Source organism: Monodon monoceros, unplaced genomic scaffold (genome assembly GCF_005190385.1).
Source record: "Monodon monoceros isolate NGI ecotype Baffin Bay Population unplaced genomic scaffold, NGI_Narwhal_1 Super_Scaffold_12, whole genome shotgun sequence".
Taxonomy (NCBI): Eukaryota; Metazoa; Chordata; class Mammalia; order Artiodactyla; family Monodontidae; genus Monodon; species Monodon monoceros.
Window position 1 is genome coordinate 159,465,957 of NW_021703768.1, and position 24,274 is coordinate 159,490,230.

At 52.8% G+C, this 24,274-nt stretch overlaps 1 protein-coding gene across 6 annotated transcripts in view; it reads left to right on the top strand.

The window, feature by feature from the left end:
• The first annotated feature begins 5,525 nt into the window (after positions 1–5,525).
• Positions 5,526–24,274, top strand: part of KDM4B (lysine demethylase 4B) — a 129,198-nt gene continuing 110,449 nt past the window's right edge. For 3 of the 6 annotated variants that reach the window (XR_003792547.1, XM_029215806.1, XM_029215807.1), the window contains exon 1: positions 5,573–5,591. The gene's annotated coding sequence lies outside the window, so the exon portion shown is untranslated. Of the gene's footprint in view, positions 5,592–24,274 lie in introns of all 6 variants that reach the window. The other 3 variants (XR_003792546.1, XR_003792545.1, XR_003792544.1) reach the window with 2 other exon arrangements.

Sequence of the window (24,274 nt, forward strand, 5' to 3'; positions counted from 1 at the left end):
GGAAGCGCCCCGTTAACCCCACCAGTGCCCAAGGGGCCGGAAATGGACGCGGGCCCCCACGACCGCCCCGGATATCCCCCTCCCCCTCCCCTTAGGATTCTTCTCTCTTTAAATTATTAGCCTCGGGCGGGGGCGGCGCGGCCGGACAATGGCGGGGCCGGGGGCGGGAGGCGGGGGCGCCCTGCCCGGGCCGGGGGCGCGCGGGGGCTGGGCCGGGGCGTCCCCGCCGGCCCCGCACAAAAGATGACAGCGTGGGTGGCCCGGCCCGGCTGGCCCTGCCTGGCGGGGCCCTCACCTTCCATTATTCACAACAATCCTAATAATTAAAAGAAATAATAATAGTAAAGAGAAAGAGAGAGAGATATCCCAGGCCGTGGGTGAAACCCGCCTCCATTTCCGGCCCCTTGGGCACTGGTGGGGTTAACGGGGCGCTTCCCAGCGGTGTCCCCCGAAATGTCCATCACTGCATCCCACCCCACTGCCCGAGTCAACCGCCGTGCCATCGCGGCGTCCAAACTCGCACCCCATTTCCCTGAGCCCCCCAAAATAAGCATGCAATCAGAATTTCCTATAAAAAATTATCCACTTGATATGCACATAGCAGTTTCCAGACGCGTGCCCCCACGGCCTTCCCCTCTCTGCCCGATCGCCATCTCGAAGGCCCCTTCTCTGTAGAAATAAATCCTGGTGTCGCTCCCACGGGGACCCCTTGGGCTGTCCTCTCCAGCCCCGTGGGATCTGGGGGACGGATTCATTCTGAAAGGGACCTGCCCCAGATCTGCAAGGGCCTGGGTCTCCGCCCAGTGGGCGCAATGACACCAGGCAGAATGGGGTGCGCGTCTGCCGGGTCCAGGGTGGAAGGTTTTATAGGGGATTTTTTTCCCTTGGGGGCTGGGGAGACGTGGACTGCTTCTTGGTGTGTCTCATCTGTTTGGTTGGGGGAGGATGCTTTTGTTTTAATGATTCAGGTGCACCTGGGAACTGTTTCCCGAGTTATGAAACTAGTGAGAAGGTTGTTCTGTGCAATGGAGCCCAACAATCCTGTGATATGTAAAGAGTGTGTCCTTTTCCATGTGTTTCTGTCCGTGGCATTTATTCAGCAAGCTCCTGTGGCTCCCGCTGGCTGCCAGCGCTGTCTTAGGGTCTGAGGTTGCTTGCCTCACCCCTCTGCCTCAGCAGCCATTTATCCGGCTGTCCCCAGGCTGGAGAAAGCCCCTAAAAGGGGCTCACTCCATGACTCCTCTGGGCTTTCCGCGCTGCCGTGCAAGAGCCGGTGACTCCCCTAATTCTCCAATAATAGCTTCCTTATGAGGCGTCGGGAGGGTTTGTCAACTCCCCGGTCAGCTTTTCCTCACCACCCTCGCAAAAGCAGTGGGCAGCCTCTGTGGTCTTTGTAGTTTGCTTTTTGGAATCCCAAAGGACAGAGTGTAAAAGTCTGGAGTCAACTTGTGATCATCTGAGGGGAGGGTTTCTGAAACTCGCTGGCCCTCTTTCCGTGTTTCTGATTGGACGCTTGGCAAACGTTGGTGCTCCCCTTTTGTGCCGGGGGCATCTCCGCGGTCAGACCGCCCTGCCCTGGGGGAGGTCACCTCCGCGAGCAGAGGTGCAGTTGCATAAATGCTCCCAGGTTTTGCGGTGATTCAAGCAGATACTGTGTCACGCGCTGTGTGTGCATGTGTGTGTGTGCGTGCGTGTGTGTGCGCGCGCGCGCGATTGTGTGTCGTTGTCGAGACAATTTCTATACAGGTCTTAGTAACAATTGTTTTTCTCGCATTTTCTAATCCTTGCCACTTTGGGGAGTGGGCTGCTAAGGAGGTGTTAAGAGCTTAAAGGTGTGGCTGATCAGTCATTTAGGACCCCGCCCTGCCTTTGTTGTACTTTTCTGTCTCCTAGTAAAGACCCTTCCCCAGTGCCTCTGGGGTGGTCGGGTGGCCCTCCATGCCCCTCTCTCCCTGCCTGGCTGCTCTGCTATACTTGACCCTGCATTTCCCCTCCTCCTCTGTAGCGTCTTGCCCCTGCCCTCCTGAGCCCCGCCCCTTCCCCTGGCCCTGGGGAGCCCATCTGTTCCTTGGTTCCATCTGACACTCACCTGGCCTGCGGACATTGAGTTTTGAGCACTGGGGCAGGTTGCAGGAAGCCCCTAACTTCAGGGGGCTTTGGGTCTAGTGGGGGAAAGGGAGAGATGGGTGTCCCGAGGTGTGGGCACAACTGTGCTGGCGGTGTGGTGCCCACTGCCCCGAGGGGCCTGGCTCAGGGAGTGGGCAGCACGGGGTGAGAGGGGTGAGGGCCGAGGTGTGGGCAAATGACCATTTCCGGCTGTCTCTCTTCCCGGGATCTGGAAGTGTGGGGGGCAGGTTCAGAGCTGTGAGACCCTGCGCCAGCCACTTGCTCAAGAACAAAGCTTGCCGGGGGGGCGGGGGGGCAGTCACTAAACCTTCCCAAGCCCACTGGGCAGGGGCTGGAGGAAGGGCGCAGAAAGCAAAGGAACTGCGGGCACACTGCACGACTGTGAGGTCACCCCCCCCGCCCCCACCCCATGCTTTTCTGCCAGTTCCCGGGGGGGTTCCTGGCTGTGCTCCAGATACCTGTCCCCCCACCCCCCGGGCTGCTCAGTGGGACCTCACCCCCACAGCTCTGACCTGCCCTGCCCCGGTCCCTCCACTTCTGGCTGAGGACACCGGATGGAGGAGAGGGCCTGAACCTGGACTCCTTTCTGACCTGTGTTCTTGTTGGTGCCCCTGGATTCCTGTCCTTGACTCCATTCCCCAAACAGAGTCTGAAAGACCCGGGTTCACATCCCTCGTCTGGGGCATGACTCTGGGCCTTGCTTTCCTCATCTGTAAAATGGGTATAATAAGAGCCCATGCTGGGTCATTGAGGGGGTCAAAGGGGATGAGAGTCACTGTGGCTTCACACAGTGACAGGGTGCTCTGAACCTGGCGCTGATTTCTTACTAACGTCAGGTCCCTTCCTACTCTGCCCCATTCACGTTCAGGGCTGGGTCGTTCTCTGGGGGGGTCTGTCCCGGGCACTGTGGGTTGTGGAGCAGCATCCCTGGCTCCCACCCTGTTGATGCCAGAAGCATCCTTACCCCCACAGTTGTGACAACCACCGATGTCCCCAGACATAGCCCAGTGTCCCCTGGAGGGTGCAGTTGCCCCCAGGTGGCCCTCTCTCACTTAACCTTTAAGCCCACGGCAGCCTGATATTTGGCCATGACCCTGATTGACCTCAAGTTCCAGGTCCGTTTGTCCCTTTCCTCCCCTCCCCCGTCTAAAAGGGAGGGGCTCATATTTGCAAACTATGTCCGGGGCACACTCCTCGGCCTGGCTGTCCAGGTCTTTCCTATTCTATCTCCTGGAGAGATATTTGCTCGCCTGCAAACGTGCCCACCACGGGCCGTCAGGCGTGGTGTGGGGGTCTCCCGAGCCCCTGCAGGGCCCCCCACAGGCTTCCACATGCTCCCGGGATCTGGAAGCGTGGTGGGCAGGTTTAGCGCTGTGTGACCCCTGCCTGTCCATCGGCTTTAACAGTTTGCTTCAAGTCGGCTTTGAGGTGACTCGCCCCTTTCATCTTCCCTCTTCATGAGCAATGATGCCTGAGGTCACGGGACTGTTACCGTGCCGGGTGCAGGTACTTTTGCACAATGAAATGAATTTAACTACAATACTTAAAAAAGCCTGTGCCACCTCAAGACTAAGGCCTGAGCGGATCCATGAACTGATGATTGTGGGGTTGGATGGATTTTTTTTTTTTAAGGCGATCATATATTTTATTTATTTATTTATATTTATTGATTGATTGAGTTTTGCCTGCATTGGGTCTTTGTTGCTGCACGTGGGCTTTCTCTAGTTGAGGTGAGCGGGGGCTGTTCTTCCTTGCAGTGCGCAGGCTTCTCATTGAGGTAGCTTGTCTTTGTTGGGGAGCACGGGCTCTAGGTGCGGGGGCTTCAGTAGTTGTGGCACGCGGGCTCACTAGTTGTGGCTCGTGGGTGCTAGAGCGCAGGCTCAGTAGTTGTGGCGCATGGGCTTAGTTGCTCCGCGGCATGTGGGATCTTCCCAGACCAGGGCTCGAACCCGTGTCCCTGCATTGGCAGGTGGATTCTTAAGCACTGCGCCACCAGGGAAGCCCCATGGATTGGTTTTTGAGTTTACTCCCTGCTTTGATTTGTTCTGGGAGCATCTTGGGGGCTGGATAAGGCGTCCTGACTAATCTGTCAGTTCTCACTATTGCTCCCTCAAGGGACTTTTAAAAACTTGAAAAACGGTCTTCCTTTGCTCGGACCCTCCAGTGGCTTCCTGTTGTCCTTGGGAAAGGCTGCAGACCCTTTCCATGGCCTCCCTGTTCTGTCCTATGAGGTGCTCTCCACACCACCCTCCCCCCCAAGCCCCGTACCTGCTCCCTTCAGTCGAAACCACTTTACCTGCCTACTTTTCCCCACCTCAGGGCCTTTGCACTTGCTGTTCCCTCTGCCAGAGTGCTGTCCCCTCAGGTCTCTTTGTCACTCAGGTCTCGGCTCAGAGAGGCCATCCCTGACCTCACTGCCCAAATTCACCCTTCCATCCACTCTCTCTCCCCAACCTGCCTTTTATTCTTTGCATTCAGCACTACCAGAAATTTGTATTAATCTGTTTATGTACTTATTGTCCATCTCATCCACTAGGGCAGCAGCTTTTCCTGTAAAGGGTTAGAAAGTAACTATTTTCCGCTTTGTAGGCGGGACTGTCTCAGACCTGACCTCTCAGCTCTGCTGTTGTAATACAAAAGTATAGAAACCAACAACTGTGCCTTTGTTCCCATAAAACTTTATTTATGGACACGGAAATGTGAATTTCACATACTTTTCACATATGATGAACTATTTTTCTTCTTTTGATTTTTTTTTTCCCCCCATCGAACCATTAAAAACCGTCAGAACCATTCTGGGCTTGTGGGCCATACAGAAACAGGCAGTGGGCTGGATTTGACCTGTGGGACATAGTGTGGGAGCATCTGCAGCAGGGTGTGAGGTTCCCGCTGTGGTAGCGACATCTGTCTTGGTCGCTGTGTGTATCCCCAGCACCTCAGGCAGTTCCTGCCCGCAATGGGTGTTCAGTAAGCATTCATTTGTTGGATGAATGAATTTCCATATTTCCTGCATCAAAGTATTTAGAATCATACTCTGTATGTTAAAAAACGGATCCTGGATTGTTTTGAGGAAATTTAAAGTGCAGGGAATATAAGAAAATGCTATGATCCCATTCACCAAAACAATCTCAAAATTGAGAAAAGAGTAGATGTAGGGACTTCCCTGGTGGTCCAGTGGTTAGGACTCCGCGCTTCAGCTGCCGGGGGTGTGGGTTCCATCCCTGGTCGGGGAACTAAGATCCCTCGTGCCACACGGTGCGGCCAAAAAAAAAAAAGTAGATGTAAACAGGGGCAAATACTTCATTGCTGGCAATGCCCCACCTTTCCGTGATGCCTCCTTTGTATTGCACCTCCGCAGGCAGCAGAAGATGGAGAAGGACTGTTCTGGGCCTAAGGAGTTTGTTTTGACCTCACAGAAGCTGAGGGTTTAAAAGGAAGACACTGTTTCCCAATCCTCTTGTTTTGTAAGCATCTGGCCCATCCTCTTTACCAACACCAGCGCCCCTTCCGAAGGGGCAGCGGAGTCCTGGGAGGAGGTTGCTGCAGCCTTCCGGCCGCTGGCCTTCCCCTGGAACACTCGTGAAGAGATGGCTCTCGTGTGTGTGAGAGTTGAGCTTTGTGGGGTGAGTGGATGGGAGACGGCTGTGGGGCAGTGTGCCGGCCTGTGTCGGGAGCGGGACTGTGCTGACCTCGTGCCCTTGGCCTTGCTCCCCACCGTGGACACTGGCTGACGAGTGATTTCCCAGCCAGGCAGATTGTTAGCGTCTTAGATCTGGGTCTGTCCCAGGAGTGTTCTGACTTGTCAAGGAAGCATACCGTTAATTTACGGTCATGCCTTCTCTAGCTGATTGAAATAAACAACCTGGAGAGGATTACTCAGAACTTCTTGGCTTTCCAAAGTTGCTGTCCTTTTTTTTTTTTTTTTTTTTGCTGGTCTCTGTCTTTCTTTGTTCCTCCTCCATCTCCCCCTTCCTCCTTCCTTCCCTCCCCTCTTTTCTTCTCTCATCCCACCTCAGTGGCTCCCATGGACCCGAGGGCATTGATGAAAAGTTTGCCTTGCCGTCTTTGCCCCACGGGAGGCCTGTAGCTCTGGTCAAGCGGAGTCGCTCTGGGCCTCGGGTGTGTTTTGTTCAGTGGACAAAGAATAAGAATCAAAAAGCAAGGCGCCAAGGGCTGCTGCACCCCGAATGGGTCTCTGGGTACAGAGCGGAACCAGAGCTAATGTGGGTTTGGCCCCGGCTGCCAGCACTAGCGATCACGGCTCCTATTCTCAGATGAACCTGTACAGCGAGCTGTGAAGAGGTGATCTGTGGGTGGGGCGGCAGGATCTGTCCCAGGACCCACTTCCCTCCTGTGTTTGCAGTTGCACCCAAGTGACGGCACCTTCTGGGCAGGTAGGGGTGGAGGTGGGCCCACCTTCATGGTTTCGTGGCTGCTCGCTCCAGTCTCAGGGGAGAGAACGTGGAGAGAAGTGATTCGTGGAGGATGAGCTGGCAGGGGATCCGGAATTGTGCTTTGTGCAGAAGGAGAGCAGGGATCCCGGAGGCCTCCTTTGAGCAGGAGCCAGCCTGAAGCCGCCAGCCGGCGCAGTGACGGCGACAGGGCTGTGCCGGGGGTGCCCCGGACCACGCGTCAGGTGGAGAGGGGCCGTGTGCTGGGCGGCCCACTTGGGAAGGCGGCAGCCTGGGAGCTGCCTCCAGGATGCATGCAGGACCCTGGCCAGGCAGCTGGACTGGGAGTTGCCGCTGGCCCCTTCAGATCCCACTCTTTGCCCGTTCTGTCGTTTATTTTATTTCTTATTTTTTTGGCCACACCGCTCGGCTGTGGGATCTTAGTCTCCTGACTAGGGATTGAACCCGGGCCCCTGGTATGGAAGCGTGGAGTCCTAAACACTGGACCACCAGGGAAGTCCTCCGTTCTGTGCTTTAAACCCTCCTCCATCAGAAAGGCCAGCATCCGCGGGCCGGCTTCCTACCTCGGCCCTGGAGCTGCATGGATCTGATTATCTCCGCCACGGGTCGGGAGAGAGCCTTGCTGTATGCAGCTTGCGTGTGAGTGAAGGCCCTGGAGTTGAAACTCCGGATTCACTGCTTCGTTCCAGCTCCTTCCCCCAAGGAAGAGGAGGGAGCCGGTGAGGAAAGCGAGCTCTCTGACACCCTCTCGGGAAGGAAGGCTCTGGTTTGCCCGCCTCCTCGTGTCCTGGCTGCTCCATGGGCAACCCGAGCCCATTCTGAGCTGGAGACTGAGGGGCAGCACTGTCCTCGAGAAATGGGCTTCTCTGCACGTCCAGACCCCCGTGCCGGGCCCCACGGAAGGAAGGGTGGTCAGCCGGCCGGTGGACAAGCTGCGGCTGGGGTGTGTGGCGTAGGTAGATCCAGGCTGGCTGCGGCGGGGAGCAGGGGTGGAGTGGCCTCTGTAAATGCCCAGCCATGCTGTCCGCCAGCCTCGAGGTGAAGATAGGAAATCGGGAACCGCCAGCAGGCCTCTCGTGTGGCTCTCGGCCAGGTGGTCAGCAGCTTGGTTGCGCGATCCACCAGGGCTGACTTTGCAGCAGATCCGCCGCCGTCGGACGTGCGCTGAGCCCGGGCCTATCCGTGCGTCTGCTGTCACCCAGCGGAGAGCGCCAGTCGTCTGGCCCGCATGCACGAGGCCAGCAGCTCAGTGTCTCTTGCCCACAGCGGGTCCCAGCCTGTGATGAAAGCCTAGAGCCGGGATCCTGAGAGCAGTGGGGACGGCAGGGCCTGGGGGAGCAGAACTGCCGGGACAGATGCAAACCAAGCACAGGGCCGGGGCCGTGCTTGCTGGCTCGGGTGGTGGCCCGGGAGCGGCAGAAGAGTTGCCACCTGGGCCGAGCCTTGTCGTCATGGGCGAGGTGAACAGCAGGCCGAGGAGCAAGGACTTGGAGGGGACACTCAGCGCCCTGCCTGGGATACCCTCGCGGAGGAAGCAGGGGAAGCTGGGGTAGCCCTCCAGTCTGTCTCTCGGGCAGCTTTGGGGCCCCCCTGTGCCAGGCTCCAAGGGGTAAAGCGGAAGGGGCCAGCAGCTCTGCCCTCAAGGAGCGTAGAGTCTAGTCAGCAAGGCCAGACCAGAGGTGTTCAAGTCGCGTGGGAGCCACGGACGGCTGCCCAGAGATTGGCTCTGGTGTGCTGACGACTAGATTCCAAGTTTTCTAGGACAGCCCATCTTCAAATGCTCCTGCCCTGCCTTTTTAAAAATATATTTTTAATTGTATAATAATATATACCATAAAATTCATCCTTTTAAAGGGGACAGTTCAGTGGTTTTTAGAACATTTACAGAGTCGTGCAACCATCACCTTTATCAAATTCCAGAACACTTCCCTCACCTCAAAAGGAAACCCCATACCTGTTTAACAGTCACTCACCATTCCCCGTCCTCCTTGGCAACCAGGAACCCACTCTCTGTGTCTGTGGATCTGCCTGTTCTGGATGTTTCATGTGAATGGAATCACACACTGTGTGTCCTTATGTGTCTGGCTTCTCTCACTGAGCATCGTGTCCTCCAGGTCCGTCCACGTGGTAGCGAGTGTCAGGGCTTCTCTCCTCTTCACGGCAGAGTGATGTGCCCGTGTGTGGGTGGACACGCTGTGTATCCACTACCTGCTGTGGGGATCTAGTAGTTTCTACGTTTTCCTGCCCCTTCTTTTCCCTGCACAGGAGTTCCAGAATTCCAGGGCTGTGGCATGCAGAATGCTCACGCAGTCGGCCCCCAGCAGAGGCAGCACCAAAACCCTTTGTGAGGCTACAGCCTGAGGGCTGGGGTGGGGAGGGGTCGGAGAGGGAGGCCAGAGTCAGGAGGCCCGACCGTCAGGCGTGCTGCCCCAGCTCACCTGCAGGAGGCGCTCAGGCCGCCCTTTGCATGCGCAGGTTCTGGACTCCAGCGTTCACCAGTGATCCTCACCTCTCTGCCCTCCGTTGCCTCCAGCTGGTGCTGGGCAGGCTCCAGAGGGTGGGCTGTGCTGGCCTAGCCTCGCTTGGTGGCTCGGTCCCCTGTAGTACCTCTCTGTGCGTCCGCTCCGCGGAGCAGCGTGGCCCCGGCCCCCGCCGCCTGGGTTTGTCTGTTTCCTGTGCGTTCTCCTCCCGGTGGGCAGAGCTGGGGCTCCCTGCCCCAGAGTCCACCAGGGCCAGAAGGGGGGTGTCCTGTTTTCTGCCTGCCCCCCTGCTGGCCTGATTGGCTGAGTGTGGTCCAAGCCCTGAGCGGGCTTCCCGAGAGCTTCACGTGGCTCGGGATTAGACCACACGTGCCCTCCTTTCCAAGCCCCACCCCCCCGCAAGCCCCCACGTGTCTGGCCAGTAGGTTTGAACGCGAGCTGCTTCCTGGGCCACTTCCCTTCCCTGGTCTGCTCGGCCCCGGCCCTGACACGGTTGTGGGTTGTACCCTAGAAGGCAGCCACCGGGTTGTGAACATCCCCACAGAGCCACCAAGCAGAGTTCTGCATGTGGCCATGGCTCCTGCCCAGGCATCCAGCATCCTCAGTGGATAAAGAGGCAGCCGGCTGCCCCCTTGCCCTCCAGGGGAAGTGCCATCACCATGCTGGGCCATTTGGAAATGCAGCTGGGCTCTCCGGGGACCGTGAGGGGACAGATGGGGTGTGGCCTCATAGCAGGGCAGAGCCCAGCCAGCTCTGGTCCTCCCACTGGTGTTGAGGACAGTGACGTGTGTGAGAGACTTGCTGTCCCCTCAGCAGAGGATATGGGAGACCCGGGGGGGTCCCAAGTGCCAGGGAGCTGCTCGTGGCACCGGGAGGACACCAGGGGAGACACACCTGGACGCTAACGGAATGTCACCTGGTGAAACGTCAGGCTCTGTACGGTGCCCCCCGCCCCTCCCCGCCAGGCACCAAAACAAACTCCAGTGGATCTAAGACCTGAATGTGAGAACTGAGACGACAAAACCCTCAGAAGAAAACAGGCGAAAGTGTAAACCGACAGCTTTTCTAAGGCAGCGCTGCCCAGTAAAGACGCAAAGCAAGCCGTATGTGTCCTTTAAAGTTTTCTAGAAGGTGAAAAGAAGCGGGGGAAATTAATTTGAGTAATGTATTTTATTGAACCCAGTATACCCAAAATGTTATCATTTCAACGTGTAATCATTATAAAAGTTGTTAATGAGTTATTTTCCACTCTTTTAAAAAAAATTTTTTTTGTGGTGCTGTCTTTGACATCCTATGTGCATTTCACACCTAACGCTGGTCCTGGGTGAGCTGAGTGCTGTGTTGGGGCCGGGAATGCTATAAAGGGGGTGCCTGGTGCTCAGTGGAGGCTGGGCCCCGCCATCCCCCCATCCCATTCCCGCCTGCCTGCCCAGCCCATCAAAAGTTATGGATCTGTTAGCCTCTAGCTGGGGAGACGAGACAGACGCAACATGAAGCAGCTAGGGCCATGTGAGGGGCGAGTGCACCAGCCTGGCCTGCAGGATGTCAACTGGAGGGCCAGCCCCAATGGGCAGGGTGGTGTGGCCGTGGCCTCAGTCCTTCCTGTGGAGCCTTGTACGCAGCCTCTCATCTTTAACGGGAGCTTGAAACCTTGGCCTGGCTGTGAAGGCTGATGGGTCCTGTGGCTGAGCTCAGGGCAGTGCATTTGTGGCATGGATGCTGGCCGTTCTGGGGGGCTCTGAATTTGGGACCTGAGATGTTTCTGTTAAGGGACTTGCAGGAACTTGGGATGCTTCTTCGGCCACAGGAAAGCTGAGACCCGTGTATAAGCATAGTTTGGAAATAACATCCCACAGCTGCAGACGGTCTTAAATGGCCTGAGGTCTCAAGGTACAATGGCCAGTGGCAGTGGGGGCAGTTGGAGGCTGGTACCCACGTGCCTGGCCTGCCTGGGCTCAGAGCCCGCCTCTGCTGGGTGTGTGTCCTTATCTCCAAAATGGGGATGACAGTGGAGATCTCTGCTTCAAGGGTGGATGAGATTAACTGAGTTAATCCGTGAAAATCCCTGAGTGAAGTAGTTCCCACCCTGGGGGTAATTCTGTCCCCAGGGGACACTGGGCAGTGTCTGGGGACATCTGTGGTTGTCACAACCTGGGGGGGGGGCTCCTGGCATCGGGGGGGGCTGGGGCAGTTGCTCAGCACCCCACAGCGCCCAGGACAGCCCTGCATGGAGAGTGACCTGGCTCTGATGTCCCAGTGTCTCCCTGGCCCAGGAAGAGCGTTCAGAGACTACAGGGGCAATTTTTCTCTGGGCTTCTGTCTTTCCTTGAATGTGAATCAAGATGTTGCAAGAGGAGTTTCTGAAATCACTCTGCATTCCAGAATAGTCCGTGGTTTTTACGCTGCTGTTCCATATTTGTCCAGGGAAGAAAGTTGGGGAACAAGCAAGGTTATTAGAAGGCACCTTGAAAATAAGCTGGTTTCTTCTTCTCCTGGAGCTTCCTTATTTTAAAGGGGTGGGTCAGAGGGTTTGGCTGGGGTTTTGTGGACCACGCTGCCAGGGTGGTGGTCCTGGGGGTGGCTGGACCGGAGCAGCCAGTCCAGAACTCAGAGCCCCGTGGCCTGTTCTGCATGCCTCGTTCGGGGTCCTCCTCTGATGACTTGGGGTCTGCTGTGGGCCACCTGCTGGAAGACCGTGGTCCTGGGGTGAGCGGTGCCCCAGGCCCTCGCCAGGGCCCTGGCGGGACAGTGGAGTTTTCCGATCAGCTCCGGGTGGGGAGGAGGACTGGGTTAGGTGTCCTCCGTGCGGCCGCCGAGACAGGGGGACCCGGAGCTGCTGCCTTGGGTTCCAGCACCTGTGCTCCCGAGGCCCTGTGTTTGTTAATTTGGCCTTTAGCCAAAAGAAGGCCTGAAAACTTTGGATCGACCAAGCTGCAGTGGCTGTTTTCCTAACAAGCCTCCTAGAGGGATATTCACTGTAAAAATAATTTATCTTCCCGGTGTAAAAACCAGCAGTTACCGGAGGCAAAACCAAGACAGTGAAGGCTGCTTGTGGTCCCTGCTGAGCCCCTGACGTGTGTCCAAGTGGTGTGGAATTCGTGAGGGTCTCTGTGTGCTCCTGGGGTCCAGTGGTCAGCTCGGGGGTGATAGGACCCCGAGAGGCTGATGCAGTAGTCGGGGACGCAAGGACCCTAGTGTGGGACCTGCGTTGTGGCCCTGTGACCGACAGGCAGGGGTCCTGTCACACAGGCTGGGAGCCTGGGAGGGCTGGGACCCCAGCGTGGTTGGGATCGGTCAAGGGCGAGGGAGTGGGCGTTGCTAAGTGACCCACCCCGCGCCGCACAGGGGAGAGAGCCTGAACCCACTCTCCCCTTCGTTTGCCTGCAGCGTCTGCTGAGAACGTTTGTCCCCCAGACCCGTGGTTTTGTCTGAGCCCCGCCGGGCTCGGGGCTCAGCCTGTGAACTTGGGTCGGGACTGTGGAGATGGGCCTGGCTAGAATGGGTGTCTCGGGCACCTGCCAGAACCCTCGGCTGTCTGCCTCCATGGATCTGCATTCGGGATGTCTCCGCTGGGTGTGGAGCGGCTCCACAGCCCTTCCCTGGGGTAGGGAGCGCCTCGCCTGGGTCCCCTAAGTGCCGGCGTCGCACCCTCAGGTGCTCACCCCCTTGCAGCTATCAGCGGAGGCTGGCATGGGAGGCATTGATGGCAAATAAAGGCTTCCCTGGAAAGCGGGGCTGCGCTGGGGTCCCCTAGTGCTGCCTTACAGGGACCCCCCCGCCCCAGCCGTCTGGGCGCTCAGGAAGGCCAGGGGACTTTGGGAGTGACCAGCCTCTCCACAGCCTCCAGGGCCCTCCCGGGCCTCTGCCCCAGGCAGCACTTGGTTTGGAGTCTAGAGCCAGAGCTCAGAATGGGACCCGAGCTCCCGAACCCTGTCACTGCCACCGACTTGGGGCCTCGGTGTCCTCTCCCGCTCTCCTTGTTAGGTGCCAGCGAGCTGTAAACAGGGCACGTATGCTAATAAGTGCTCGGCTCGCACTCCAGCTGCCAGTGAGAAGCTTCGGCTTACAGTGGACTGCGGCAGAGAAGACAGCAGGCTCGCCGCAGCCCCCAAAGCCTGGGCTCTGTGCTGTCAGCCAGCTCCGTGTTTATCCTGCAGGCCAGGAGCCCAGGAGCCAGCAAGGAGCCATGGCACCTGTGTGATGGGGACCAGAGAGGGGTGTGATCGCAGAACTGGGGGAGCAGTGCTTCCTTCACGGGCGGACAGGGAAGGCCCCTCCCAGGGGACGTTTGGGCAGAGGTCTGAATGACTCGAAGGGACAAGAAGCTCCACATGGAAGCACAAGGAGCACGTGCAAAGGTCCTGAGGCGGAAATGCCGGAGAGGATTGCTGTGAGCGGAAGAGAGTGAGTACGTGTGAAGCGATGGGCTCAGCTCCCTTGAGTGCCCGTGTTGTGGTTCGGGTGACTGGCCCAGTGTAGAAGGTCCGGGGGGAGCACTGGTTCTTGGACCGTATTAGCTCGTTCTGTTGGTTGTGTCAACTGGTCTTCTCTTTCTTTATTGTTCTGCCTTTTTAAGCTTCCCGTTTGGAAAGAGTCAAGACCTTGGTATTGGAGCAGATCATTTCCACCCGGAAACAAGGACTTTGAAATGGAGAAACCTCTTGTAGAACCCAGGGTGCCTCCCCCTCCCCCGCCGCCGCCCCATCTCAAATGCTTTTTGTAATACTTCCATTCTTCAAGGTGGTGTTTGGACAGTCCTGCGTCTTGTTATGATCTGTGTTGTGAAAACACTCAGGCGGCCCTGGTCTCCTCTCTGGCCATCGTTTTGGGGAGGGTATCAGACAAGATGGCATGCAGTCCTGACGATGGAACATTCTGAAGCATATTTGTAAATCTGGATGGGGAAGGCACTTGTTAGTGGCCATCCTTGTGCTGGTTCCCTTTGTTTATTTTTTGAACTTTTCATTACGGGGAATTTGAACACACCCAAAGGTAGACAAAATAGGGTAAAGAACCCCACATACTCATCACCCAGCCCCAAACCATCAGCCCATATGGCAGAATGCCCTCCTGTCCATGATGAAATATCCCGCATATTGTTTTTTATATATTTTGGTTTTAGTTTTTTTATTTTTAAAGTTATTTAGGCCTCACGGCTTGTGGGAGGATTGAACCTGGGCCCCCTGCAGTGGAAGCACTGAGTTTTTTTGTTTTTTAAGATTTATTATTATTTATTTTATTTATTTTTGGCTGCATCAAGTCTTAGTTGTGGCACGTGGGCCTCTTTGTTGCGGTGTGCAGGCTTCTCTCTAGTTGCGGTGTGTGGGTTTTTTTCTCTTCTCTAGTTGTGGCGCGCGAGTTCCAGAGCATGTGGGCTCTGTAGTTAGCATCACGCGGGCTCTAGTTTACGTGCATGAGATCGGCGCACAGGCTTAGATGCCCCACAGCATGTGGGATCTTAGTTCCCTGACCAGGGATCAAACCTGTGTCCCCTGCATTGTAAGGCGGATTCTTTACCACTGGACCGCCAGGTAAGTCCTGGAAGCACTGAGTCTTAACCACTGGACTGCCAGGGAATTCCCAAAACATTTTGTTTTTAAAGAATTGCAGACTCCCAAGAAGTTGCAAAAATAGTATGGAGAAGTCCCACGCGCTCTTCCCCCAGTGGTGACATTTTACACGACCACAGTCCACTGTCAAAACTAGGAAGTTGATGTTGGTACAGTACACTACAGGCCTCACTCAGATTTCACTAGTTTTAGTAGCACTCATTTTTTGGTATTTCTGTGTGATCTCTTACCAGCCGTGTAGATTTGTGTAACCGCCATCACAATAAAAATACAGAACTGTCAAAAAAAAAAAAAGATACAGACCTGTCTTGTCAACACAGACGAATTCCCTCATGATCCCCCTTTAAAGTCACCCCCACCTCCCACCCTCAGCCCCCGACAACCACTGGTCTGTTTTCCAGCTCTATAACCTTGTCATTTTGACAGTGTTAGGGAATCATATGTAACCTTATGGGATTGGCTTTTTCACATAAGATCCATCTGAACTGTTGTGTGTATCAACAGTTTATTCCTTTTTATTGCTCAGTAGTAACTCTAATTATCCAATATTACTTTATCATCCTTTTTATTTCTATAAGGTGGGTAGTAGTAGTAATGTCCCATTTGACACTCCTGATTTTAGCACTTTGAGTCTTCTCTCTTGTTTTTCTTGATCATTCTACCTAAAGGTTTGTCCATTTTGTTGATCTTTTCAAAGAACCAGCTTTTGGTTTAATTTTTTTCTATTTTCTGTTTCTATTTTGTTAATTTCTGCTCTGATCTTTATTATTTCCTTCCTTCTGCTTGCTTTAGGTTCAGTTTGCTCTTCTCTTTCAGTGCCATAAGGTAGAAGTTGAGATTATTGATTTGAGAGCTTTCATCTGTTTTTCATATAGGCAGCTATAAATTTACCTCTCAGTTCTGCTTTAGCTGCACTGTATAAGTTCTGGTTTGTTGTGTCTTCATTCTCATTCACCTCAAAGTATTTTCTAATTTCACTTTTGATTTCTTCTGTGACCCATTGGTTATTCAGGAGTGTGTTGTTTAATTTTCACATATTTGTGACTCCCCACATTTCCTTCTGTTATTGACCTCTAATTTCCATTGAGGTCAGAGAACCTACTGTGTATGATTTGAATTCTTGTTAATTTGATGAGGCTTGTTTTGTAGCCTGGTATTTGGTGTATCCTGGAAAATGTTCCATATGTCCTGAGAAGAAAGGATATTTTGCTGCTCTTGGGTGGGGATTTCTATAGATGTCTGTTGGTTTGTAGTGTTGTTCAAGTCTTCTGTTTCTTTGTTGATCTTCCTTGTTTTATTCATTATTGAAAGTGAGATATTGCTGTCTCCAACTATTATTATTGAATTGTCTATTTTCCCCTTCATTTCTGTCAGTTTTTGCTTCATTTATTTTGGGGCTCTGTTATTAGGTTCGTATATGTTTATAATTGTTATATCTTCCTGATGGAGTGGCCCTTTTATCTTTATAAAATGGCCATCTTTATCTCTAATGACACTTTTATTTTGAAGTCTATTTTGTGTGATATTAGTATAACCACTCCTGCTTTCTTATGGTTGCTATTTGCATGTTAGACCCCTTTCTGTCCTTTTATTTTCAGCCTATTTATGTTTTTGAATCTAAAGAGTGTAGACAACATATAGTAAGATCTTTTTCTTCTTCCAATCTGATAATCTCTGTCTTTTGATTGGATTGTTTAGTCACATTTAAGTCATTATTAATAGAGTTGGATTTATGTCTTCCATTTTCCTTTCTGTCCAACGTCTTTTATTTCTCTCTTCCTCCTTTACTGCCTTCTTTTGCATTAAGTGAATATTTTCTAGTGTAATGTTTTAATTCCTTTAATGATTTTTTTCATTATATTTTTGGAAGTATATTCTTAGTGGTTGTTCTAGGTCTTATCATATACATCTTAACTTACCAGAATCTACTTCTGATTCCCAGTATTATTTGAAGCAAGTTTATACTGATTCCACTTGAACAGGATTAATAAGGATTAAACTCATTTGATCAATGAAATGGCTTGGGTGACTTGGGTTTTTCAAGGATGCTGATGTGTCTGTTGGCCTCAGTGGCACCATTCTTTTGTTTATTCCTTTTCACATTTGGTGAAATGAACGTCTCAAAGGATCTGTAATGATCAAAAATATTTGTGAAGCTCTACCTTCTCAGGATCAGGCTTGGGAGGGCCCTGACTCCTGTGTGATCACTCTCCTTGTAGTTTTGGCCTTCTTTTCTTCCCCTTTGCCCCATCTAAGCTGACTGGTTTGTAGCCCTGATCCTGCCTCAGGATTCCAAATCTGCATCAGTGTGTCATGCCCACTTGGAGGCAGGTCTTTGGGGTTAAGGAGTACCCGGTGCAGGGAGGCCCAGGTCAGCCTCGAGATAAGTCTGTGAAGGCCAGCAAGATGGTTGTTAGCTGTCACTCTTTTTGTGAGAGCCCAGGTGGGTGGCCTGAGGGGTTGTGGTCAGGATGGCACCGGGCAGAGAACCAGGAGCAGACCGAGTGGGTGCCTCTGGTCACCGACAGCGTGGGCAGCCCTAGTGTTCTGGATGCATTTAGTTGAAGCTTCAAAACAGCATCAAAGTTTTGATCAAACGTTGAGGAGCTCTCGTGCTATTTTTTTTCTGGCTTGGTATTTTTTTTTAATAGCAACTTTATTAAGTATAATTCACATGCCATACAATTCACCCTTTTAAAGTGTACAATTCAGTGGTTGTTAGTATATTTACAGGGATGTGCAGCCATCACCACCATTGAAGTCTAGAACATTTTCATCACTCCAGAAGGAAACCCCATACCTATTAAATAATCACTCTCCATTCCCCAGCCCAGACAACCAAAATGCTGTAGTGTCTCTGTGGATTTGCCTGTTCTGGGTGCTTTATATAAAGGGAATCACACATTGTGTGGCCTTCAGTGTCTGGCTTCTCTCCCTGGCCATCATGTTCTCAGAGGATCTGTGTTGTAGCGAGGGTCAGTGCTTCACTCCTTCCATGGCTGCGTAATATTCCACTGTATGAATGGACCACATTTTGTTTATCTGTTCATCCATCGATGGACATTAGGGCTGTTTCCACTTTTTTTGTCTATTGTGAATAATGCCTATGATGCATAATATGGACATTCATGTACAAGATTCTATGTGGACACGTTTCATTTCTCTTGGGTAGACACCTAGGAGTGGAATTGCTGGGCCAGATGGAAGGTCCGTGTTTGAGGCTTTAGGAAACTGCCAGATTGTCTTTCACAGTGGCTGCACTGTGATACAGTCCCACCAGCAGTGTACGAGGGTTCCAGTGTGGCCTGGTATTTTTAAATTTGAATTAGGTTGGGGACCATAATCATTTTGGTGATGGTTTAATCCCAGGACGCGCTGCCTCTTTGCCCTGAGATCAGCACCCATCCACCCAGATGGACCAGCCAGGGAGCTGCTGGGAATGGGACCTCTGGGAATGGAGCTGAAGGGGTGGGACCTCTGGGTCCTGGCACGGCTCTCGAGGCGGCTCTGCGTCCCCTTTGTTCTTATAAAAGTGGTACATAAGTGTTGTCAGCAGAGACAGAAGTCTGTGTGAATTACAGATTTCCCCAGATCCTGCCACCCGGATAGAACCGTTCTTGACATCGTGGTGAAGGCTCCCTGGTCATCGCCGTGTGTCAGGTGGAGGTCTTTCTAGTTTGTTGACTCCACACTCCCCAGCGGACACCCTTCTATTTTGAAGGGTGTTTTTCAGTTATCCCCAGAAAGGTGGTCTGCTTGGATGCTCCTACGACAGCTGGGGGCTCTCATCATCCTGGCGACAGCCCCCGCTTTTGTGCCTCCTTCTAATCTTTTTTGAAATGCCAGTTCATAGCCCTCGCCCATGTGTTACACTGGGGTGTTTTTTTCTTGACTTATAACAGGGTTTCTCACCCTCAGCACTGTTGATATCTCTGAGCTGGATCGTTCTGCGGGGGCCGCCCCGGGCACGGGGAGGTGTTGAGCAGCATCCCTGACCCCCACCCCCTCGATGCCAGGAGCCCCTTCCCTCCGCCAGTCCTGACAAGCACAGATGTCCCCAGATGTCCCCAGGTGTCCGCTGGGGGACAGACTCGCCTCTGGTTGAGAACCGGTGTTTTATTATAGCCCTTTCTATGTTGGGGCTGTCAGCATCCTCAGCATTATACGTTTTTTCTCCGTTTCTCAATTTATCTCCTGGCTTTACTTTTGATGTGTTGTTACATAGGATATTTTAAAGCTTATTGCCAAATTTGTCATTTCCTTTAAAGCGCCTGGTCTTGTGACCTGCCCAGAGAGGTCTTCCCTTCCCTGAGTTTACCAAAACACTGGCCCACTTTATTTTCTCCTGCATTTTTATGGGTTGTGGAAGGACCCACAGTCTGGAGGCCCCGGGTGGGGACAGAGCTGTGTGTTTTCCACGCTGCTCTCCTGTAGTCTGCACAGGCTGGTGAGGCTCGTGGTTGGGACACGGATCTCGAGCTGGGCTCCCCTGTTGCTAGCTGTGTGATCACTGCCCCGTGCCTCAGCTTGCTCATCTGTGAAATGGGCTGTGAGAGCAGTACCTGCTTCCTAGGGTTTTGGGGCTGATCAGACGTGCCAGGTGCTTAGAGCCGGGCCCGCACATGGTGACCTGTGCCCCCATCATCGGCCTTTTTATCTGTCCTGGTCATCCCTGACCCTCGCACTAGCTCCAGGGGAAGCTCCAGGCAAGCTCTAGAAGAGCAACGCTGTTTGGGGAGGTCAGGGAACCTGTCCAGGGTCCCCAGGGCCGTGGGTGAGGGGCAGGGTCCTCTCCGGGCTCAGAACGTGAGCACACCTGCGTCGTCCGGCCCCACAAAATTACGAGGTACCTTTGCAGAGAAATAGGAAGATTATTTTGTCAATGATTATGGTTTTAAATGGCTAGTCATGGAACATTGAAGACCTGTACACACGAGTAAAGAATGGGCTGGTGTCTTGAGCGTCTGCAGGGGTGGCCTTCTGGCCGTGTGGGGAGCTTGCTGGGGTGCCACACCCCCTCCCAGGGTGCCGGTGTCCGCCCTGCTCTCTGTGTGGCGCCAGCCCCTTGCCTGGGCTGTGGGCTGGGGACAGGTGGTGACCTTTGCCCACGCTGCGTCCCTGACCCCCCGAGCCTAGGAAAGACGTAGGTGGGCTGGCAGGCCCTGTTCTTGTCCACGATGTTCCAAAAGCAGGTGCTGGCAGCCTCCTTGGCTCCCTGGCCTTTCACCCACGTGCTTTCTTTTTTTTTTTGTCTTTTCAATCCAAGTGCTTCCTTTCTCTTTTTTGTCCTTTTTGAATAAAAACTTTCAGAGACATAATTTCAGATTTCCAGAAAAGTTGCAAGAATGGCACGAAGAATTCCCAGACACCTCTTTCCTGGCCCCTAGGAGTTAACCTTTCACTGCAGCTGCTCTTGTTCCTTTTCTGTCTCTCGTCCTCTCTGTCTGAGCATTTCTTCCTGAACTGTTCCACATACATGCCTCTTTACCTCTAAATACCTCAGTGGGCATCTCTTCTGAACAAGGGATTCTCTTATCAAATTATCAAAACCAGGAAGTTAATTCTCAAAATTCTCAGAGTCCAGGCTCACACACCGCGTGAATACGTCACGTCGCTTTTGTTTCTGTTCATCTGGATCAGTTCCTGAGTCTGTCCTTCGGGCTCGTGGCTTGGACGTTGGGAGAGTACAGGCCCGTTATCCTGTGGGGCGTCGCTCGGTGTGGGTTTGTCTGGTGGTCCTCTCACGTCTGGCAGGAACATCCCAGAAGCAGTCTGGTGTCCTTCTCGGAGCATTGTCTCTGGAGCCCACATCTGGTGGCATCAACCTGGCCCACTTGGGTAAGGGGGTGTCTTCCAGATTTCTCCACCCTGAAGTTACAATTTTACCATTTGTAATTGGTAAGTTTCTTGCGGGAGGTCCTTGGGGACCTTGTAAACACCCCGTTGTTCCCCCAACATTCACTGTTTGTTTGGGCAGCCATTGTTGATTCTTGCCAAGTAGGGATTGTCTAATTCCACCATTCCTTCTGCATTTATTAGTTGGCTTTCTACTGTGAAGAACAGCTGACTCTTCTTCCCCATCTGTTTATTTATATCAGCGAGAACGCATGGGTCCTTAACTGATTCAGTAGATTGTAATCCATTGCTGTCATTGTTTTCGGATGCTCTAGTGGTCCCAGATTTATCCAGAGGTAGAGCTCCCTCCCGCTGGCTCCTCGTGTCCTTCAGGCACGTGCCCACCAGTCTCTGGGCACTTCCCTGCTTTCGGGCACAGTGAGGGGGTCCAGGCCCATGCTGTGCACTCCCACCTCAGCTCCAGGCTTGACTGCTTCTCCAAGGAGCCCTGGTTCTTCTTGTGGACAGTGCATTTAGAAACCAAGATCTGGGTGTTCAGTTGCTCATTGCCAAGGGGGTGTCTTTGCCTCTGGGCCCTTTTGCCCGGGAAATAGGTGTGTAAATAAATACACATGTGCATACATTAGTGTGTCTGTGTGTACATGTATCGCACAGACACCCACATCCATTTCTGCTTCTACCTATACACACTAGTGCCCACGAGTTCACACCGACACCTCCACTTCCAGCCCTTTGTTCGTGCAGGCTGCTTGCCGGCCTCCCCTTCCCTCTTCTGTAACTCTGACTCTGTCAGTGAGAGCCCTGCGTCACCCACAGTAAAAGAAGCTCCTGGAGTAAGTCAATATTTGCTTTATCTTTATCTCGAAGGCACAGAGTTCCAAAACCATGCTTAAAAGTAACATGGCTTAGTTCTTTCTTTTCCTCTTTATTGTGGTTGTATTATGTACTTGAAATACCGTTTGGTTTGCTTCTGTTTGTATTTCATTGTAGGATTCTTCCCCCCACCCCCCCACAGTTCTTATTGATTTCATTCATTCCTTCATTCATTTAGTACGTGGGACATTAGCATGGTTCAAGGGTCAGAAAAGTGTCTGGAGAGATGCATCATCACCCTTCCTCGCCCTCTCTCCTGCAGGAAATGATCTCATTAGTTTATGCCTCAGAAATGCAGAATTGTGTGTGTGTGCGTGTGTGTGTGTATATATATATATATATATATATATATATATATATATATATTTTTTTTTGGCCACGCCTTGCAGCTTGTGGATCTTAGTTCCCCAACCAGGGATTGAAACCATGTCCCCGGCAGTGAAAGCATGGAGTCCTAACCACTGGACTGCCAGGGAAGTCCCAAGTATATTTTCTTATACATGGAAGGTGGCACAGTGGGGATCACTCTTGAACTTTTCTCTTTTCACTGCGCAGCGTGTCCTGGAAACAGCTTCATCTGGCCATGGAGATGTGCCCGCCCTCCTGCACAGCTGTGTGGTGTCCACTGGGGGCTGCAGCACAGTTAACCCAGCCTCTCCCCTGTACGTGCGTTGGGCTTGTTTCCAGTATCTTGCTGGTACAAACGGTGCAGCAGTGAATGCCCTGGTGTAGAGGTATCTTCATGTTCTTGGAAGAGTATCTTCAGGGTCGATTTCTAGAAGTGGGATTGCTGGCTCAAAAGATAAGTGCCAAGATGTGTGTTAGCTTCTGGCACGTTCCCTCCTGGGGTGGCGGATGGGTTTACTCTCACTAGCACCGAGAGGGTCTGGTCCCACAGGCTCACTAGCAGGGTGTGCTGTTCTAGTGGAAACGTACTTGCTGATCTGAGCCGTGAGAGATGGGATCTCAGTGTAGTTACTTTCATTTATTTATTTATTTATTTATTTTAAATTTATTTTTGGCTGCATTGGGTCTTCGTTGCTGTGCGCAGGCTGTCTCTAGTTGTGGTGAGCGGGGGCTACTCTTTGTTGCGGTGCACGGGCTTCTCATTTTGGTGGCCTCTCTTGTTGCGGAGCATGGGCTCTAGGTGCGCGGGCTTCAGTAGTTGTGGCACACAGGCTCAGTAGTTGTGGCTCGTGGGCTCTAGAGCACAGGCTCAGTTGTTGTGGCACACGGGCTTAGTTGTTCGCGGTATGTGGGATCTTCCTGGACCAGGGCTCGAACCCGTGTCCCCTGCATTGACAGGCGGATTCTTAATCACTGCGCCACCAGGGTGGTCCCGGGGTCTCAGTGTAGTTTCAGTGAGCATTTCTGAAATTAGGAGTGAGGTCGAGCATCATTTCATGTGTTAAAAGCCAGTTTGATATCTTTTCTGTGAATAGCCTGTTTATACTTTTCACCCACTTTTCAGTTGGATTTTTGACGTTTCCTCATTGATTCAATTCCACCCTTACCCAGTGCTTTGAGATGCCACCCTTGTCTCCCCCCACTCCCTGATCTGTGGTTCCCCCAGCCCCTGGAGGAGGTCAGGCTCTAGAAAGACACGTGCACACGCTTTCCTTTCCAGCGTGCTAGGTGTGCCTCGCAGGACATGGTTGATCCAAAGTGTGCCCCGCAGGACATGGTTGATCCGAAGTGTGCCCTGCAGGTCATGGTTGATCGCTTCCAGGCATCTCAGGTTCTCAAGATCCAGCTGGAACCTTCCCATCCCGGTGCTCCCGACCCTGCAGAAGCAGGTCCTGCAGAGGAGTTGGGGTGGACAGGTGGGCTGTGTGTCCAGAGCATAAAGGCCTAAGAACAGCCGGTGGAAGAAGGCGGGTATTTTTTTAAAAAGAGACATTGCCAGACTGCCCTTGGGAGCAGTCCTGGGTGGCCACTGGGGGCATGTCACCAGATCTGCCTTCCTTGCCCGAGTGAAGCTCTTAAATGACAAAGCCCATGACAGCTGCCATATACGAGGGTTTACTGTGTGCCAGGGTCTGCTTCCGGTGCTTTTGTCCATGGCCTTGTTTAACCTCCTGCAACCCCACAGTAGGGCACGGTGACCCCCACTTGACAGATGAAGAAACCGAGGTGCAGAGGTTAGGAAGTTGCCCCAGGTCACACGGCCGGCTGGGACCCCTCGGGGGCATCAGTGCTGGTCTCTGCAGCCCCGCCATGGCCTCCAGAGAATGGAGTAGGATGTACCATGGGAAGTGTGGTCACAGAACTGCGTGTGAGGCTCTGCCACTGGGGAGCGGGCTTGGGAGGCCCCCTCTCTGGGATTTAGCCTCTTTTTGTCCCTCACTCCATTGCTGTAACGTCGAGCGTCTTCTCAGGTGCTTGCTGGCTGTTTGTATATCTCCTGCAGGGAGGTGTCCATTCAGTTCCTTTACCCACTTGTGAATTAGGTTGTCTTTGTTGTTGTTGACCCATAAGAGTTCTTTATCTATTCCGGATACAAGTCCCTTTTGAGATCTAAGGTTTGCAGATATCTTCACCTATCCTGTGGGTTGTCTTTACTTTCTTGATTATGTCCTTCGAAGCACAAAGTCAGTTTATTTATTTTTTCTTTTGTCACTTGTTCTTTTGGTGTTGTATCTAGAAACCGTTGCCTAATCCCAGGTCACAAAGATTAATTCGTGTGTTTTCTTCTAGGAATTTTTAGAGGTTTAGCTCTAACGTTTAGGTATGTGAGTTAATTTTGAGTTAATTTCTGTCTGGTGTGAGGTAGGGGTCCAGCTTCTTTCTTTTGCACGTGGACATCCAGTTGTGCCAGCACCATTGTGGTAAAGACTGCTCTTTACCCCTCAGACAGTCTTGGCAACCTCACTGAAAACCAACTAACTTTAAATGTGCAGGTTTATTTCTGGACTGCCGTCTCTCATCCATTGGGCTCTCTGTACATCCTGAGGCC